The following is a 20493-nucleotide window of genomic DNA, read 5'->3' as shown; positions in this document are numbered from 1 at the left end:
ATGATGCACAGCAAGACCAGGCAAGACCTCACTTCTTCATGAATAAATTAGAGATGAAAGTTTAACTGATCCCCTTGCATTTTTATGGAAGGACCTCATCCTAATTTACCTAAATGCTTTGAGTAAAAGGAAAGAAAATGTAAGAGGCCAAGGTGGAAAGGTTAAAATCTGCGTTTAAAGGGAGGGTTTTTTTTCAACACACCACAACACACGGACGCCGGATGCCAGCAACTGTTCTAATGATTCCTTACTCAAACATGTAAGGGAAAAACGAAAGAAAGGAAGAATTTTCTTTCTCTGCCAGTATTGCTTCTTAGAATGAAATGCTACAGGTGTGACCAACGATTCTTGGTTCAAGAAATTCCTCACAGATAGATTTTCTATACATATACACGTGTCTGTGTGTGCGTGTGTGTGTGTGTGTGTGTGTGTGGATTATATATATAGCAAACACAGGAGGGGAGACTGAACAATCTGTATTTAAGGTATTATTTTCCTCAATGGAGCTCAAACTCTGTGGAAATGGCATTTGTTTTTCATCAAACACTTCTAGGATATGCTTCAGCGAGTGACCTATTTCAGCATTTTCTCCACTGATGCATTTTTAGTACTAGGCAGGCAGGCCAGGAGATGGGGTGCGGGGCCCAAGTATCAGGTTTTCCCATATAGGATCAGACCAGTTGGGCTAATGGTTTTGGAATCCCGCCTCTGGCATTGGCCATTACCTGATGCTTCAGAAGCCAGGAATGAATTTGCATGACCCCAGCCCTTGAGATGTCCCCTGTGGAAAAATAGGAAATTGGCGAGTAGGATCATTTCATGGATGTGCTGAAGTTGTCATTCTTAGAAATCTGTGGCTTCAGCTCTGTGCCTGGGAAGTTCACCTGCAAATGCATTTTGAGCGGTTCCCATCTGCAAATTGCTGGTTTTATAGGGAGAGGAGGAAGGCTGAGAGTCCATTCTTAGTCTCCCTTGCCTTTGGCTATTGAAAAGGTTGCTAAATACCATGTCCCGATAATATTGGGGTTGGATGTGCAAACTCGTCAGGCATGACTGAAACAGCGAGAAATAATACTGTTTCGAAAGGGTCCAAGAAGAAAATTAAATCATTCCGATCCACTGGTTTTTGTTTTGTTTTGTTTTAATGGCAGTTTAGCATGCAGTTATTAAATGGTAGAGAAAAAAGAAAAAGAAAAGAAAAAATGGAAGCAAATCTATCCATGTCATGATTCCACTATGCCCTTAAAACTTTAAGGATGCTTGAGGTTGTATATGTGTGCTTTAGGTTTTAAATTACGTGTCCCTGGCATAAAATCATTGTGACGTCTCATCGTGCTTTGTCCTAGTAAGGTAGACTTTCAAATCTTGTCCGTGGCCGGTCACAGACACATTTTGAATGGAGCCTTTTTAATTGTAAGTTTTTCATAACTGTTACATCCGTTTCAAAAATAAATAAACCTCAGGGATAAGACAGACTGTTTTCATCCCCTTTCCACAGGATCCCATATTTTAATAAGCATTCTAAGTTAGTGATAACCAAAAGCTGTGTGACTGGAGATCCTTATTTTATATCCTGGTGGGTTGTTTTCTTTTGTTTGTTTTTTGTTTTTTGTGGGGTTTTTTTTTGCTAAAATGACTAAAGCTTCTGCAATATTCACTGTGATCACCTTTAAAAATTTTGACATCTTAATTAGCGTTGGGGGGGGGGGGGGTGTTAGAGACCATTTTTACCAAAGAGAAGCACAGCCTTTTCAAAGAGTCCCACAGACTGGCTATGTATATTTTTTGAACGTTAAAAGTCTTTTTTTTTTCCCTCCCCACCCCCCGTCCTCTTTTGATTATTTTTCTGGAATGAATGTCTGTTTCCCTTTCACCATTTGCCGTTACAGGAGTATAATTCCATGATCCCTTTCTTCTCCATGCAACTTCCTCTAAACAAAAGGACACAATAAATAAACACAGGAGATAAGACAGTTCCCCCCCCACCCCCACCTCCCAACCCCCTTCCCTTGAATGTCTTGAGCAGCCGGAACCACTTTAGTCCTTCAAATATTGTCCTGAATTAGTATCCACGCTGATGCAGTGAGGCTAGAGTGTATAATAATGCACACTCCCAACTGTAATATGTGTATTGATATATATTTTTTCTAGTTCTTTTGGCAAACCTATCTTGCTGACTATACTGATGAAGGTTGCAAGTAATTGTGTACGCGTTTCTGTGAAAGATAAATGACCTTCCTTCCCAAGGACGCTTGGCCAGGCCTTAATCCTGAGCGTGTGTGCGCGCGCGCGCGTGTGTAACTGTTTTTTGAAGGCCTGACAAGGCATTTTGATCATTTCCTCATTTTGAGGCCTACCCACGGCCTCCTCCGTGGCCCCCCTCTCTGAAACGTTATTATTCTGTCGTGAGCCCTTCTCTGGCCAGGATGTTACTTCATTTCCACCTTTTGTCTCAGCCTGAATGTGAATGATGTTCTTTCGGCAATATACGGCCGTTTAAACTCCCCGTTGCTGCCTTACATAAATATACAACACCCGTCTCGCCCTATAACTCACTTTAGGCCTGGAAAAATAGTGACTTCCTTTATTGGTCAGATTCTCCCGCAATTCCCAACAGCTGTATGTTCTCACCTTTGAGGATCCACTCCGTCCGATTTGTATTTGTCTCAGCACTACGGCTGTGGATTGCCAATAAAAACGAGTCCCATTTTTATAACCCCTGAGAACACGGGCCGGCTTTCCGGAGACACGGATACCCCCGCCCACCCCCCCCACGCCCCAAAAACAAACAAACCAAACCTCCCCACAACTTACCAAAAAGTGGTCTTTTTGTCTCAAGGACAGATGGCCTTCGAAGCGAGTGGGTCGGGGATTCAGTAAGGCATGAAACGTGGTCTCTGGGCCCATTCATTTCCCTCAAGAAAATCCGTGTTTATTTGCTTCCTTAAGAGAACAAACGGGGTGACAGGGCATATCATCACTAAAGTGACGCGTGCTCCTCGGTATATGGGATACCCATATATGCAAGAGACCGTCTAAAAGGAATACCAAAATTCACATTCCATTAGTTCCTTCACCTCTGCTAAGAAGTTCAGTTACATCCCTGTGCCTCTGAATTGAGAGGGATTTTTAAATGGGTGGATTATATCGGATTTATGTATTTATTCATTTGTTTGTTTTTAAAGCTTATTTATTTTAATTAGAGTTTTTCTCTCTTTCCTTTCTTTCTTTCTTTCTTTCATGAGAGAGAGAGAGAGAGAAAGAGAGAGAATACAAGCAGGGGAGGGGCACAGAGAGGGAGGGAGACACAGAATCTGAAGCAGGGTCCAGGTTCCGAGCTGTCAGCACAGAGCCCAAAGTGGAGCTTGAACTCACCAACCATGAGTTCATGGCCTGAGCTGAAGTCCAACTCTTAACTGACTGAGCCACCCGGGTGTCCTTTGAATTTATTTCTTAAAGGAGATGATGTAGGAAAAAAAGTTGCTTTCAGAATGGAAATCACTACACAATCAAAAGGTGGTAGTATAATGGCTAAAAGCACTGTATTTAGTTATGGATGCTCATGGGTTGTGGAACTGAGCTCCATTTCTGCTTAAGAACTGGAGAATTTGGAACAACTTCCTACATATATCTGAGCCTCAGTTGCTACCTCTGTCAAATGGGGGCTCACTACGTCTCTGTCCTGTTTTGCACATTAAAAAGAAAAACTGCATTAATGAGTAAAGTCCAAAGTGCTCTACAAATGGAAGATCACATTTTTTTTTTTGTCCTCTCTAATAAAGTTGTGGCTAATATATACAACTTTTATTCTTTTAATTCATTCATTTATTTTTGAGAGACAGACAGACAGACAGAACACAAGCAGGGGAGGGGCAGAGACAGAGAGGGAGACACAGAATCCGAAGCAGGCTCCAGGCTCCAAGCTGTCAGCACAGAGCCCGACTCGGGGCTCGAACTGATGAACCTCGAGATCATGACCTGAACTAAGTCAGACGAGTAACTGACTGAGCCACCCGGGGGGGGCCCCGTACTATATGCAACTTTGAAATAGCAATGTTCTGGAAAAGCAGGGGCATGAGATGGAGAAAATGAAGACCTTGGGCATCCTGGATTCGTGCCACAAAACCACACACTGAAGGGAAAGGGCAAGAATATTAAATACTAACGCGTCAAAGCTGCACTTAAAAAGGACGTAAACTCGAGGAACAGGGAAATTTGCCAGATTAAAGTCAGTGACACCCCTCTATTTTATGACCTCGCAGCTCTCCACAGGAGGAAGAAGGCTGACTGCTGACATACAGCATGTGTTAGCAGAAGGGACTGCCTGCCAGCTCTTTGCCAAGTGCACACCGACAATTGTTTCTGTCGTGCGCAAAGCTCTGGCTTTGGGAGGTGTTTCCTTCCGTGCTCCCAGCATCACCCCCGAAGCACGACTGATGACTTTGGAAAGGCACCTACCTGTGCTCAACCCATTAAACCTGCCCCCCCTCCAAGGCGGCTCCCAAACGGACTCACATGATCTTTTCAGTATTTACCCCGAACGCGGCCGAGGAACGCACAGTCTCTTCATGTCTACACCTGCTCCTCGGATGGATGCGCAGAAGGAGCTTCTTGTAACTTCTCTTCTACGCCCCCACGTCGGACCCAAATCTCCAAAACTGTCCCTCGGAGGAACTGAACCTTTTCTTCGGGTCAAACTGCTCCCTTGTCAGTGGGGAAATTTTTCTGCTCCAGGTGAAATGTTACCAAGTACGTTTCCCCCCACGAAGCCCTGGACTCGAGCTGTTTTATTTATCTGACCGATCCGAGGACTGTAAAACGTGCTATTGCACATTGTAACATAAGCCTTTTTTTTTTTTTTCCCCTAAAGTGTGCCCTGAGTATTTGCAATTGTTATCAGGCCCAGATGTATCCAAGTGTCAGCGAGGAGCTCTGCTAGCTGGTTCAGATATACAGAATGTAATTAATTAGCTCAAAGGCCTCTGCTCCAAGTTTGTAGTAGAAGGAGCGCCTGAGAATAACCATTTGCTCCTCTCCCCTCCCCTTACCCCCCCTCCCCTCCAAAATGGTGGCAAAAGGTGAGAATCTATTGTTCGTGATGCCGAAGGTCTGAGAAAGAGCAGATTCATGTTTCGATGGAGATTCCCGCCCCCCCCCCCCGCCCCTCCGTGGCAAAAGTTAGCTGGGGGGGAAAAAAAAGATTAATAAAAAGCTGGGAGCAGAAGTGGACGGGTTGAGAGGGTCTCAAAGGGGACAAAGTGGTCCTCGCTGCATTTTAAGACGGTGTGCTGAAAATCCCAAATCACATTATTTTTGCTTTCTTCTCCGTCCAGATTCTCCCTTCTAGACCTTCAACTTTTAGAAACGTGTCCAAGAAGGAGCGTTTGCATTTTATAGGCAACGCTTCCCAACCTGTGCCCCGTCCAGTGCGCTGTGCTAGAGAAAAGGTCCTTAGGTACCAGGAAGAAAGCAAAAAAGGTATGATGCAACCAAGGATGGGCGTATGGTAAGCTGAGCTGCATTCTTAAGAGCACTGATCAGTATATTAGTTTCGGGGCGGGGGGGAAGGCACACCAAACAAAAATAGGGGAGTCGTTTACCCAATGCAGTACACATTGGTGAAGGCAGCGTAATTCCTTCCTGACCCTTGCAGGAAATCAGTTTATGCCCTGAAGCATGAAATTTGATTGTAATTATTTTAGCTTGCTCGGCTACATATGTTATTGATGTTCTTTCCTAAAAATCACCAGCCTTTTAGAAACCCTGCCATAGTACTTGACTCCATGACCTGTAAGGTATACATAATAGAAAATAAGCCATGCAGGGTTTCTCTATTGATTGTTCCACAGAAACTCTCTCTTCCTAAAGAGCAAAGCCCCAGTGTTCTTATAATAGTTGTATATAAAAACAAGACTCTATTTACAAACGTCTCTATGCTTCTAAAAGCTGCAAAGTCCGTATGAGTTAACCAACTGCCTAGAAATCTCATGTATTCTGAGAAAATCCAAAGTTCCATAGAGACTTTGCCCTTCGCTTAGAAAATGTTGTGTCCTATTGGGGGCGGGGGGGGGGGGTTGTTTGTTTTGTTTTTACAATTACAGTGAAGTGACAAGTTGGGACAATTATCCACATGACAGAGGTCTCTGAGTGTGTTACTGAAAATACACACTGAGGTGAAGATCCCATGAAGTTACATGTATTTATCAAAGTTTTTTTTTTTTTAATGTTTTAATGTTTATTTTTGAGAGAGAGAGAGCGAGCACGAGTGAGGAAGGGGCTGAGAACGGAGGGAGACACAGAATCTGAAGCAAGCTCCAGGCCCTGAGCTGTCAGCCCAGAGCCGGATGTGGGGCTCGAACCCACAAAATCATGACCCCAGCCAAAGTCGGACGCTTAACCGACTGTACTTATCAAAGTTTTCAAATAACTTTCCAATTCCTCACTTTGCCTTCCTGCTGAATAAATGAGTGAAGATGCTAGTCTTGTAAATAAATAATAAATCAGTCAGATAAGCCAGGTAAAATCAGATTACAACTTCCTGAATCCCAAACTAGAGACTTGTGGTATTTATGGGTTTGCTTGCAGACCTACTCTCCTTCCCCAGCTGATTCTCTTATCTTAGGAAAATCAAAGACTTTTCCTGGAAAGCAGAGAAAGCTCGTCTTCATAATACAGAAATACATGCCAATATCTGTACATTTTCTGTTAGTTTGCTCTTTGGAGAAGGCTGCCTTCCAGCCTGAGCACAAAAACCTAACTGAAATAGAATTAATTTTTTTTAATGTTTATTTTTGAGAGAGAGAGAGAAAGAGAGAGAGCACAGGCAGGGGAGGGGCAGAGAGAGAGGGAGACACAGAATCCGAAGCAGACTCCAGGCTCTGAGATGTCAGCACAGAGCCTGATGCAGGGCTGGAACCCACGAACCACAAGACCATGACCTGAGCTGAAGTCAGACGTTTAACCAACTGAGCCACCCAGGCGCCCCCGAAATAGAATTAAATCCTGACTACGTCTTGAATCACCATCCAAATGCCCTGCTACACCAAATTTTACTCAGAAATGTGAGTGGCTTCAGCTACCTGTCTTTTTTCCTTTATGCTCTGCTTCCAAATACTTTTTAAAAATTTACTTATTTAGGGGCGCCTGGATGGCTCAGTCGGTTGGGCATCTGGCTTCGGCTCAGGTCATGATCTCATGGCTCCTGAGTTTGAGGCCCACATCGGGTTCCGTGCTGACAGCTCAGAGCCTGGAGCCTGCTTCCGATTCTGTGTCTCCCTCTCTCTCTGCTCCTTCCCCACTCGTGCTCTGTCTCTCTCTCTCTCTCAAAAATAAATAAATGTTAAAAAAAAACTACTTATTTATTGGGGGGGGGGAGGAGGGGCAGAGAGAGAGGGAGAGAGAGAATCCCAAGCAGGCTCTGCACTGTCAGCACAGAGCCTGACACGAGGCTCGAACTCACAAACCGTGAGATCACGACCTGAGCCGAAACCAAGAGTCAGGAGATCAACGAACTGAGCACCCAGGCGACCCTCTGCTTCCAAATCCTTAATGCCAAAATACTCTGTGGCATGTGCCTGACCACAACTGTGTGATCAGACATGACCAGCTAGCCCCCCAGAATTTCCATCTTACCAAGTAAGAGCAGTGTTACAGAAACGAATCACGCAATTAATTCTTGATTATCCCAGCAATAAGGACAGAGCGGGGGGGACAGCGAAGAGTGTGAATACCCAGAGAAACAGGACTGCAGAGGTGGCTGGGAAGGATGGGAGGGTTTTCTGAGGAGGGATGTCTGAAACGAGATTGGCAACTCCAGTAGGAACTAAGCAGTCAGGTGGGAGGCGAAACACTTTTCACACCGAAGAAACATCTCTCTTTCGCAGTGGGATGAATGCACTTGGCTTTGCTTGGCCGTCTGACCTCTTCCTTTAGAGGGAAAGTCAGTCTCAGCACATTCGGGACAAGGCATGTGCGTGAAACCTATTCTGCCGGTTGCCAGAGGGGCTGTTGTAATCTCAGGACATCCCTGTGACTCTCTGTGACGCCACTGTGATTTTCCTTCAGACTTTGCTCCCATGGCCCCTGATTTGGCTCTGGCGAGGCATCAGGAAGCCTCCTGCGGAAAGGCTGTGCTACCCCAGAGGTAAAACTCAAACCACACCTAATTTCAGGGGCGAAGAGCTTATGATATAAAGAGACAGAGGACTTCACAAGATATCAGAATATTCAAAAAGAGGATGAAAGGGAAATGGCAGATAATGAAGGGACAAGAAAAAAGGAAACCTCTTCCTTTCTAAAGAGGATTCCTATATTGGTCATAAAATAAAGAGGCACCTAAATGCTTCAAGGAGCAGCAGCAGGTAAATAACGGAGTGGAAATGGGAGAACACACGTGTTTCTATGCGAATATGCTCAACTTTCTGCCGCCCCCCCCCCCACCATCCCCACCTGGTTAGATCGTGCAGGCTCTCACACCTCCTCTTATGAGATAATTTTCCCCTGAAGCCTTCGTCCTGCCAAGTCAACATGGCTTATGAAAATCAAGTTGTATTCTGTATATTTAATACATCATCTCTAAGGATAATCATTCTGGAATCTGAACTTGTTTCTGTTATCTAGCTCTGCTTGACAATGATTTATGAACCAGAAAACAAGACAGCTTCATTTTCATAAAGCAAACGGAACCTTCTGGACCAGGAGGAGCTGTGAAACTCGTTTTGACTGGTAAACTGAAACAAACATGACATAAAAGTCAATACAATCGCACCGCTGGGTTCTCATCGCGCAGTGTAACTTTTTCCCCCAATCCAGCAGGATGACAGTTGAAATGTTGCATGATCCAATAGCAATTTTTATCTTACTAATTACCAGCCTGGTGTGATCAGGAAGGGCGCTGAGAAATGGAAATAAACACATGACAATCATCTCCTAGAAATGTCAGGCTCACTCAGGAAAAGAGAGCTGGGGGAAAAAAAATGTTTTGGAAGGAAATATTTTACAGTTTCTATTAAAAACTCTTTGATGTCTTTAACTTAAAAAGATGGCAATATTATATGCCTGATGTGGACATAATTTACCAATAGTAAATGCTACTCATGATGAGAACTTGCAAAATAATTTAATGATGTACGTGAACTACACTGAACATTGCGAAGATAGTCTTTTGCCCGTATGCATACATGACATGTGCCTAATTACGGTAATAAACTCTTTGCTGATTCACATGGGAGGGAGGGAGGTTTTTCAGAGTAGGAGAGAGAACAAAGCACCGTAGTTCATACCTGAGTGTCGTCACTTATTTGGGGCAAGCCTTTTTCTTTTATTATAGAGAGAGACACAGAGCGCAAGCAGGGGACAGGGGCAGAGGGACGGGGAGAGAGAGAATCTTAAGCAGGTTCCACTCTCAGCATGGAGGCCAATGCAGGCGCTGCAACCCAGGACCCTGAGATCATGACCTGAGCAGAAATCAAGAGTCTGAGGCTCAACCAACTGAGTCACCCAGGCGCCCCTGGGCAAGTCCTTCTATTCACTAGGCATCATTGTTCTCCTCTATTAGAAGGGGACGATTAATAATCATATGAAGCCTACTGGGTTGTTGAGAGAGGATAAAATGACATTTCGCTCTGTGTGCCTTCTTTTGTTGTTCTTGTTGAGTTGTTTGGCAAGCATTACGGGATATCTGCCCCCTTCTTCCGCTTGCTTTTGGAAAATAAGACAAAGGTGAAAACTATTCACATGGTATCCACTACTTTGAAATGTAAGAAGAGAATTTATCAAAATCTTCTAAAACTACACCACAGTGGTAAAGTTACATCATGAACACATCTGGGCAAAATGGAATGATAGTGCCTTAAGTGCCTGATTTAGTCTTTGAAAATGGTCTTAAAAGGAGACAGGAACATAAAACAATAGTCATTTTAATGGACTGCATTTGGCTAACTTCAGCGTCTGAATAATTGATTTGAAATCATAATCCTCATACATATTGTTAACTATCAGAGGTATATAAAAAGTATTAGATGGAACACATGAGATCTCACCTAATTCCCATGTATGTTAAATGATCTTTGTCTACATTTGATTTAAATCTGATAGACTACAGAAACACACTTACATTGCAGAAGCAAAATGCACCATTTGCGGGGGGGGGGGGGGGCGCTATTTTTGTCTACACCAAAGGCTACTCCATGATTGTGTCAGAAGTATGTTTTTTAATGTTTATTTACTTAGTTTTGAGAGAGAAAGAGAGAGTGGGACCTAGGGATGGGCAGACAGGAGAGAGAGAGAGAGAGAGAGAGAGAGAGAATCTCAAGCAGGCAGATTTCACTCCATTAGCACAGAGCCCAAATGCAAGAGCTCAATCCCATGAACCATGAGATCATGACCTGAGCCAAGATCAAGAGTCGGACACTTAACCAACTGAGCCATCCAGGCGCCCCAACATCAGACAGATTTTTAAAAGTGAAATGAGATAAAGGAGCAGAGGTGGGTCTTTGGACTCATTTCTACTGCTTCTCTATTCATCTATTGTTAGTTTTTAAATCTATTGTTATTTTTTTTTTGAATTTCGAAATGTATATTCTAAAGATGAATAAATGATGTACGTACACCTTAAATTCTTGGTGTTTTAAAAAAAAAACACAAACCCTTATACCTACCACCCACTCATCATACTACTCTCCGGGATTTTGTGTTAACAATTCCATCCTTTTTTTTTTTTTTTTAGACTTTTTTTCACATTCATATGGATCTCTAATCAGTATGAGATTTGGATTTACTTTTTTAAAACTTTTACGGGAATGGGAGTCATATGTGTGTCTCTTTCACTGTCTTCTTTTGTTCAACCTTAGGTTTTTGTGATCATTGATGGTCATACATGTAGCTATTCCCTTTTTCCAGCCTATAGTTTCCATTGTATGAATATGCCATATATATATATATATATATATATATATATATATATATATATATACACGCACACACACACACACATATATTCATTCTACTGTTGATGGACATCTGGGTTATTTCAGTTTTAGACTATTTTGAACAGTGTTGGGCACTTTTAGAACCATTTCTTCAGGTGTACTTCTAGAAGCCAAATTACGATGTTGGAAGATTCACACATTACCAAGTTACCTGATAATGTCCAACTGTTGTCCAAGATGGTCGTCTCAATTTATTTCCCATTCAGCCGTGATGAGAACTCCCATTGCCCTAGATCCTCACCAAATCAAAGTAATCAGCATATTCATTGAAACATGATTCAATCTGGGGACAACAGATCATCAAGGTGACATTTTGATTTTACAATCCTTGTCCCAGAGTCTAATAAACGTAGTGAGTTGAACTGAAATCTTCTTAACTAATTAACCCAACATTGGTGTTTTCTGTGGGACACTAAAACAGAGTCAACATGCTCGTCCAGGCTTTCGGCCCAAACTCTCTGACCAATTGGAATGTCATACAGATTCTGGAAACTCAAAGTTGGAGGTGAGGAGCTAAATTATACCATGAGATGTACAAAGGACTGATAAGGAATCCACCTTTGCTCCCTGTATGCCTTGTTTGGGCATAGATGGGAAGAAGGATTACAACTACTCCTGCTCAGGGGGTTTGCCAAGGAAGGGAAAACCCAAAGAATTGAATTTTGATTGAGGAAGACCAGCCAGGTGATTCTAAATTTCTTCTTCGTTTTACATATTGTACTGTTGTCTTTGAATGTCAGTGCATCAGTGTTCAGAAGTTAAACAGCTGTTTAGACACATGAATGTCCATAAATCCTCAGTCGATGATTTTGACTAATTACCCCACTGTTTTACACGTAAAGACTTCATCAAAAAATATTTTCTCAATGGGATCAAATGTGGTAAGCTTGGCAAATTTACAGACTTTAGATAAGTCTAATTCTTAATGATTTCTCGCAATAAATAGACTAAATGATTTTATGACCAGGCATGTGACTGATGAGGAACAGTTACGTATCGACAGATATTAAAAATGTATTTATGTTAACTAGATCGTGTGAACGGTAGCATTTTCCGAGGACAGTTTCTCCGTTCATCAAATTAATGGTTTTCCTTCAGGTGAAGAGACATAAAGTACTTGAAAAAGGTTAGGTTAGGTCCTCATGTGGTGACCAGACCCCGCTGAAAAATACACGATTTAATCATTTCCTTTCTAAGAAAAATCAGCCGTAGTTGCTATATAATTAATCTATCAGCAGCAGTTATTGTATTGACTATAAAACAGACAAAAATATGGGCCTGACCCTGCCTTGTCTTCTTGTTCAGGTGGGAAGAGAGGTGGTCTGAAATATGAACCATCATCTTTGCGCCTAAATTAGCCAAGTGAAAAGGGGAGACAGAATTTAGGAGGGCGTTTTTAAACAGACTGAAACAAAGCTATTAAACTGACAAAATGTAACCTGACAGTTTCACTTTGTGAACTACGTCTTGGAATATTTGTACAACCGAGGAACAGAAAGACCATATGTGGGGACAGAGATAAAGGTCTCAATTCTTCTTGGGTTGTTTATTTTCAAAATAACACCTTTTGAACGGTTAAGTATTTTAGACACGTTCCAATAATTTGCCTGGAGTCAGTTTGGGGACTGCCTAGTGGTGCTTCCTTGTCCTTATACAGTGCAACCGCCTCGAGATCATCTGCAAACTGTCCGCTGTAAACGCGGAAGCATATGTGCAAGTTAATGAAGACAAGCATGGATGGGATTCAATCTCAGATTGAGACGCTACGGCTCTTCTCTTCTGATGTGTGTCTGTTTCTTGCAGGTACCCGGTTTTGATGGCCCCGGGCAAACAGGAGCAGAAATCCCAACATAGGATGGAGGAAAGGATAGACGCAGTTACTCATTCTTCCAACCAATGTTTGTTGATTACCTACTATGTTGTGGGTCCTGAGCGCGGTGCAGTGATTTTCATTCAAAAGGAGGCACTCCACAGAGAGACTCTTTGATTTCTCTCTTGAGAGAGTGGCGGTGGGAATCAGCACATACATCCAGTAACGAGTTGAATACACATCCAGGGCAGCATATAGTAGATAACTTGACACTGATACTGTCTCCACTGCCTACACATGGCTGATGTTTTGCTCTGAGTTCTAGTACTGAAGTGAACAATACATTTGACTCTAACTTGCTTTTAAGTCACAGAACAATTTGGCTGAATTTTACTGGATGTCGTAAGATTCTCTTGATATTGTGTGTGTGTGTGTGTGTGTGTGTGTGTGTGTCCCCATCCTTATTTTTAGTATGGATTTCAGGCTATTGCTGACAATCATTCAAATGTTTTGATCAAGGTCATATATGAGACTACTTATCGTGTTAAGAATAAACTCAGCCCCTATGAAGATGTATGTCCTGTTTATACATGAGCTCTAAACCAAGTTTATAATTTTATTACATTCACAAAGCAATACATGTTTATTTTTCAAATTTAAAACACTTAACGAAACATTCGCACTGTGGGGTCTCTGGGTTTAATACCAGCCATCGCAGGTAAACGGACGTAAGCCAAGAAAGGAAAGGAAGGAAGAAAGGAAGAAACACCTTACAGGATTTCTGTATTTTGAAATAAAACTTTGCCCTTTGGGAATGCAACACGAACCACCGAATATATTGCGATTCATGCTAGCTTACAGAAACAGAGACACGGACTGCGGAAATTTCAAAGGCATCTGGTGTAGGCCTTGCCTACCTGGAACGTGCTTCCAGAATTTCAGTTCTGGCCCGTGTTCCTCTTTCCCGCCGTGGACTCCACAGACCTTTGGGCCAGGAGAGCTGAAGAGATACTCCTGGCCCATAGCATTACTGAAGGAAGCAGGCGGCGACAAGATTACCCCGGAAAGCCATTCATTATGCGTTTTCAATATCCTCTAAAAGGGTTGCCCACCCCTAACTACATATTTATACATATTTACTTGATAATCAATAAAGGAAAATGGCTGCATTATTTTGATTAAAATATCAACCCTACGTGTGACTATAAAATCGCATTTAAGAAGCCAGAAAAGGGGAGATAGGAGTTCATGCCTCCCTCCAGCCTGTGATATATGAGATTTTCAGGCTGTGAGGAGAGCAGACACATTAAGAAAATAGTGCTAATGATATTAAAGTACTTTACAAGGCTTGTTACTAAGAGCTGACGAACCTGTCAAGTGTATAATGTAGGAGGCTATCGTAACGTTCTCAGAAAACCGTACCTCTACTCCATTTCACTGCAATCTCCTAATAATGGAGCTGCTATAAATTCTCGCCAGCAATGGGACAGAGCCATGGCTTCTCACCCCAATGTGAGGACATGATAAATATAAAAGAAAATGGCTGTCAGTTTTGGCTCCTGAACCTTATTACAAAGTCTTAATCTTACTGGCCTCAGCACCTTTTATCACCGCCTTGTTATGAGCTGATGGCTTTTTTATTTGCTGGGAAATGGAGGATGTGTCATTTGATGTCCTTTTATGTAGCCACTGCTCTGTCCTCTCACGAAAAAAAAAAAAAAAAACACAACATTTTATATGTTTATTACAGTAACCAATTAAATGCAAGGCTCCCGCTGTCGGCTCAGGTACTGTGTGAGCTTAGGATCTAACAGAGTCTGGATTTAAATACATCATTAGAAGTATTTATGTGAATGGGGCCCAAATAGGAAATTAATTTCTTCTCGGCACTGGAGATACGGCCTGTGCAATATTCGTGATTGTTTATACTCGCTCTTATTGTTTACCGGGATTGGTCATTCTTGGTTCCAAGGTCGGCCGGAAATCCCAGGTCTCGCTCTTCTTCTTCCTTCAAACGTCTCAGCTCCGAGGAAAGAGGCCTCGTAAACCCAGTCGGGCTCAAACTCGGCTCAGGTTCAATCAGCGTGATCCTGAAGATGAGATAAATTGCAATTATCTAAATATTAGTCTAAAACTCTCGCAGCTCACTTCCCATCGTCCTCGTTTGTGGCAAATGGGAGAGTCTGAACTTGGCCTGAAGCGCTGACCCTGACAGAACCTCTCTACCCACCGGAACTGCTCCAAAGTGCTGAAATCAGGTACTTAACAGAACCTGACATTGATGGGCTGGTTTCAAGCTGCGGCCGGAGACTCCATCACCGGATCTGATCTTCAATTTGTGTCCATAAACACGCGATGGCCTTGAGTGTCTATGCACAGAGAGCTTTATCCTGACGGTTGGCCCCTGCCAGCTGAAAATCAGGCCCTTGGGTTGGGAAATTACCAATTTCATGCAGGGGTGGGGCTTGCGTGGTGTCTGTCCGCGTTGGAGCGGGTGCCCAGCATATGTTTCTCTTCGCCCAAGGCTTCTGCATTCCAGAGTCAAAGGCCAAGGGTCCCCGGAGATTTATTTCTCTGTATCTCGGAGGAAATTGCCAAGTTGATGGTTCCAGGAGGCAGTGTCTACGTGAAGCTAGCAAAACGGATTTAAAAACAACAATTCGGTGCTATGACTGGCACCCTCTGTCAACGACATTCTAGCAAATAATTGATTTGACTAAGTTTTTAATGCAATGAATTATTCATTTTCCTAAAGAGACAGAATTAGAATTAGCTGGTAAAGCAAGCATTGTCGAGGCAAAATTCACACTCTCTCCTTATTTACTGTATCATGAGAAATTGCCTGAGTTATGCAGGAACCTATTTTGTTCTGATACCTAGTGCTGGGCCGTGGGAAGAGATGGAAAATACTTGAAGATGTTCTTTTCTTTGAAAAGGAAAGTATTTGAGCACTTCTGTTTCCTGGATGCACGTGCCATGTAAGAGTGAAAAATCTCCTTGAGTTTTGTTTGTTTGTTTGTTTTACCTCGACTTTTCACTTGTAATTCTCCGTTGAAGGTGTATTTATGCTTGAAATGCAACTTTGGCATATGGGGGGGGGCACCAAAATGGCCCCTCCTGTGATTGTTCCTGAAATAAGATGTTCGTGATTTGCCACTCCGGGAGAAAAGACCTGATGAAAATCTTAATGCGCTGGAAAAAAGCAGACTGCATGTCTAGAAAGTTCATTAATAAAGAAATAACCCTCCCCATATAAAGGCGGGCAGTCCCCTTCACAATCTTCCCCTTCCTCTTCTCCCCAAGTACAAAAAGTACAGTGAAATCTACACATGCAGAGTAATGAGACAGAGCAGTCTGTCGCCAGTAACCCAGAGACTCTTGGCCAGGCCCTCGGAAGAGGTGATCGGGTTAACTGGTCTGTGACTCACAGTATCACCTCTCACTGACTTTCACTGTGCATTTCTCAGTCTGCTTGGAAGAGAGGAAGAGGAGTCTACTCCCCACGCTCATAATGAGATCGTTCCCTTGTGTGCGAATCGCGCGTTGCATTTTACGCAACTTTTGCACGTGTATTTCTTTTAGCTCAGGCTCACAATCGTGCTCTCGTAGAAGATGGGGGAAACATAAATGTGCTCATCCATCAGACAAGGGGTCAGATACAGCGCAGGATGCCCAGTTAAATTTCAAGTGGGGGCGCCTGGGTGGCTCAGTCGGTTGAGCATCCGACTTCCGCTCGGGTTGTGATCTCACGGTTTGTGAGTTTGAGCCCCGCATCGGACTCTGGGCTGACAGCTTTGAGCCTGGAGCCTGCTTCCCATCCTCTGTCTCCCTCTCTCTCTGCCCCTCCCCTGCTCAGGCTGTGTCTCCCCTCTCAAAAATAAAAATAAAACATTTAAATTTCAAGTTCAAATAATGACTACCTTTCTAAAAAAAATTTTTTTTTACATTTATTTATTTTTGAAAGACAGAGCCAGAGCACAAGTGTGGAAGGGGCAGAGAGAGAAGGAGACACAGAATCCAAAGCAGGGTCCAGGCTCTGAGCTGTCAGCACAGAGCCTGACGCGGGGCTCAAACCCACGAACCGTGAGATCACGACCTGAGCCGAAGTCAGATGCCCAACCGACAGAGCCACCCAGGCGCCCCAACAACTACCTTTTTAGTAGGAGATATTTTAGTCCCAAATATTTCATGGGACGTATTTCATCTTAACAAAGTTATTAGTTTTTTATCTGAAATTCAAATTTAACTGGACATCCTGAATTTTTATGTGCTGATAAGTAAATAAACCCCAATGGAGGGTTGAAAACGAATTTTCCAGCTCAGGCCAGTAGTAAACGGCAGAGTTGCTGGACGTTATAAAAATTGCCAACTGTAAGATTTACATATATTATCTCAGTTAATCCCGACAGTATGAGATTATCCTCCCCTTTTTCCAGATGCGAAAACTGAGGTGCCCAGGGAGTGAATAACGTGCCCAAAGTCACAAAGCTGGCAGGGTAGGGGCATGGTTCCAGATCCACGGCTTTCTGAGCCCCCTGATGCCTTCACCCCTCTACCATGTCTGGAAGCTGGGATACTGGCTGCCCCCTCGCTGAGTCCCCTTCAGCTGCGTGTATCAGGCAACTGCTTGGTGGCTTTCAGACCTGCGTAAAGACGCCGGGAGACGGTCACCCACAGGCGTCCACCGAAGAATCACCAAACCGCCAGCTTTCATTGCTGCGTCAATAATCAAATTGCTGTTAGATATACGTATTCCCTACCCCAGCCCCCCAGCGGAAAAAAGGTGTGAGATAAAAAAAACTTGAGAAGGAAAGAAAATGTGTTGGAACTTTTCCACCTGTCCAACATCTGCACACAAAGGTGGACCTGAGAGTTGTTACGTTTCCCGCCTGAGTTTCAGATTCTGCTCCTTGTGAATTGCCAACAATACACGGTATGGGATCTCTGGATGCCCAGACCATGCGGATACACGGACCATACTGTTACTTCCCTATCTGTGTGCTTATTTATCTGTCGGTAAGTCACTGAGTGTTTGAGGCCTCACTTTTATAAGCTCCGGCAAACTTCTGGACCCTTAGCAAACCATCAACGGCAGTGTCTTTCTCTACTTCCCGTGTGGCTCCCTTTTAAAAACGTCACTGCCTTGGGGCACCTGGGTGGCTCAGCCGATTAAGCATCCAACTCTTGGTTTCGGCTCAGGTCACCACCTCGCGGTTGCATGGGTTCGGGCTCCGCGCTGGCCGGGTGGCACCTGCTGGGGACTCTCTGGCTCCCTCTCTCTCTGCCCCTCCCCCGTTCATACTCGGCCTCTCTCTGTCTCAAAAATAAATAAAATAAACATTAAAAAAAATTTTTTTTTTTAATGTTTTGAATGAAAATCCACCATACATATGCAGAGTTGGCGAAACCTTTAAAAATTCCACTGGTCTCATGTTAGTCCCAACCCCACCCCTCTGAAGGTCATAAGGTAGCCCTGAAGCTGGAATCTGGATGCTGGAGGAAATGGCGTCAGAGACAAGAGGGGAAACGATGGGTGAGAGGTCGGGAACAGAGGACATGGCGCATGGATTTCACAGTCTTCCTTCTTGTAAATTTTAGCCAAAAGAGGGAGTGTCTTTGATAAAATGAGGGCATATCATGGACACAGCTCCCTTGTCCAACTCTGTGTTTGGGACCCGATAAGGGGTCAATTCAGAGCTTGCAGAGAAAGGGGGCATAGTTGACTTTTCCCGAGCTCCCCTCAGTTACAGCTGGAGAGGACCCAGGTCAGAGACCCTTCGTAGGGTGTCCCTGAATGAGGGACACTCAGCTTGTCAAGGGGAGCGCTGGGACCAGAAAGTGTCAGGAGTCCAAAGTCGAGGCCATCAGGTGCACAGCTCAGACCCAGGGCCAGGTGGCCGGTGCGACAGTGACTCAGAAGAGCCATTCTCATGGTGGGAGACGCCATGGTGACTGGGGAGCATCAGTGGGACCCGGCCAGGCTGAATGAGGCAGACCGTCAGTTCAAACAGACTCAGGGTGCCACCCAAGGATGTGGCCCTCACACCAAGTGTCACCGATGCAGGAAGCCGCCCAGAGCACCATCCTCTCTCTTGGTGGGAGAGGCCAGGATTCCTTGAGGACCCAGAGACCTAGTCTCTCCTTGAGGCTTGAGGACAAAGTGTGCATAACACTAATTCAGAGAAAAGAAAGGACGGGGTATCTCTGGCCCACTGGAAATTTTATCTGAAGGATATTATATTGTCGGAAGACACTGACCAAATTCAACCATGATGCTGAGATGACCAGATTGGTCTCTTCCACGCAGCAAAAAAAGCAAGGAGCCATGAGAAAAATCAAACACATTTATACGTCTGGATCTAGTACCTGTTATCTATAGCTATACGCACTTTGCACGTGGGAGTGTTTTGGGAGTAACTGTGTGATCCTATCACACATGCTTTTGTAATATGTAAATGTGAGTCTCAAAGATGCTCAATTCTTTATGAGCCAAGAGTTGACCTACTCCGGGAATACTGGAGATGGGGTTTGAAACACTGGAGGCAGGTTTGAAAGCAATCAGGAGCCTCGCGCGTATTTCCCTCTGTGAACAACACTGTGGTCATGGGTTGGGGATGTTTGGCTTGAAGATTCTCTGAGCTGGTCCCTTTATCGCTGAGGCTGTCCTCATCAGGAACCTCTCTTACATCAACATTTAGCCCCTGTGTTCCTCACGTCTATTCAAGTGGCAAACGGCAAGGGACAGAGCATCCCAGTTCAAACTAGCGTATAGGGAAGGGGACCACGTTGTCCTGCAGAGCCCGTACGTGGGGAGGGAGATTTGAGGAAGCATTTTCCATCTTTCCATCTCTGCCCTTCTCAGCTCATTCTTGCAAACTGGCTGTCTTCTACAATCTCCTGGCACACCTCCCTGGCCTTGTCCTTGACCCACTCGCTAGGTCTCAAAAATCCGCGGGGAAAAGGGGGCTTTCTTGGTCTAGGTTATCTGCATGATCACCCTTGTATTAGTTTCTCATTGCTGCTATAACAAATCACCACCAACTCAGTGGCTTAAACAATATACAATTACTACCTTATAGTCTAGGAGGTCAGGAGTCTGAAATGGGTCTTGTTGGGTAGCCAAGTTCAAGGCGTTGGCAGAGTTGAATCCCTTTCTGCAGACTCTAATGGAAAAATCCATTTTTTGCCTGTTTTAGCTTCTGGAGATCACAGACCTTCTTCTATCCAAACTCCTTCCTCCCCAAGCCAGCAGTAGTGGGTTGGGCTCCCATATCTCATCCCTCTGGCCTCTCTGCTTCTCTCTTCCACATTGAAGTACCTTGGGGATCACGCTGGGACTTTCCAGATTTTGCAGAGTCTCCTCTCTATTTTAAGGTCAGCGGAACAGCAATCTCCATTCTATCTGGCACTTAAATTGCCCTTTGTTATGTAATATGCCATTTACACAGGTTCTGACTACCAAGATGTGATCCTATTTGGGAGGCCATCGTTCAGCTGCCATTAACCCTCCTGAACTAATGGTTTTGGCAAGAGAAGTGAAGTGTTCTGACTGGCTCGGCTTGGATCAGAAGTTATACCCTTTTGGCCAGCGGCGCAATTTATCTGACTGGCAGCACCTTCTGGAACCACGCACACTTGGGAAACAAAGAAGAAGGTGTTTCTTTTTTGAAGAAGATGGGAGGGAACGGTGGCTAT

At 44.0% G+C, this 20493-nt stretch overlaps 1 long non-coding RNA gene across 2 annotated transcripts in view; it reads right to left on the bottom strand.

Moving 5' to 3' along the window:
• LOC132674277 (uncharacterized) overlaps positions 1-20493 on the bottom strand; it is an 82430-nt gene that overhangs the window by 35921 nt on the left and 26016 nt on the right. The window contains exons 2-3 of one of the 2 annotated variants that reach the window (XR_013556423.2): positions 4536-4704; positions 2815-2943 (exon numbers count right to left, since the gene is read on the bottom strand). This is a non-coding gene — a long non-coding RNA (uncharacterized LOC132674277). Of the gene's footprint in view, positions 1-2814; positions 2944-4535; positions 5017-20493 lie in introns of those variants that run through there. The other variant, XR_013556422.2, reaches the window with a different exon arrangement.

The sequence above is a fragment of the Panthera onca genome, chromosome B3 (assembly GCF_046562875.1).
Source record: "Panthera onca isolate mPanOnc1 chromosome B3, mPanOnc1 haplotype 2, whole genome shotgun sequence".
Taxonomy (NCBI): Eukaryota; Metazoa; Chordata; class Mammalia; order Carnivora; family Felidae; genus Panthera; species Panthera onca.
The sequence above is the reverse complement of the archived record's forward strand: the minus strand, read 5'-3'. Positions and strand labels throughout refer to the sequence as shown.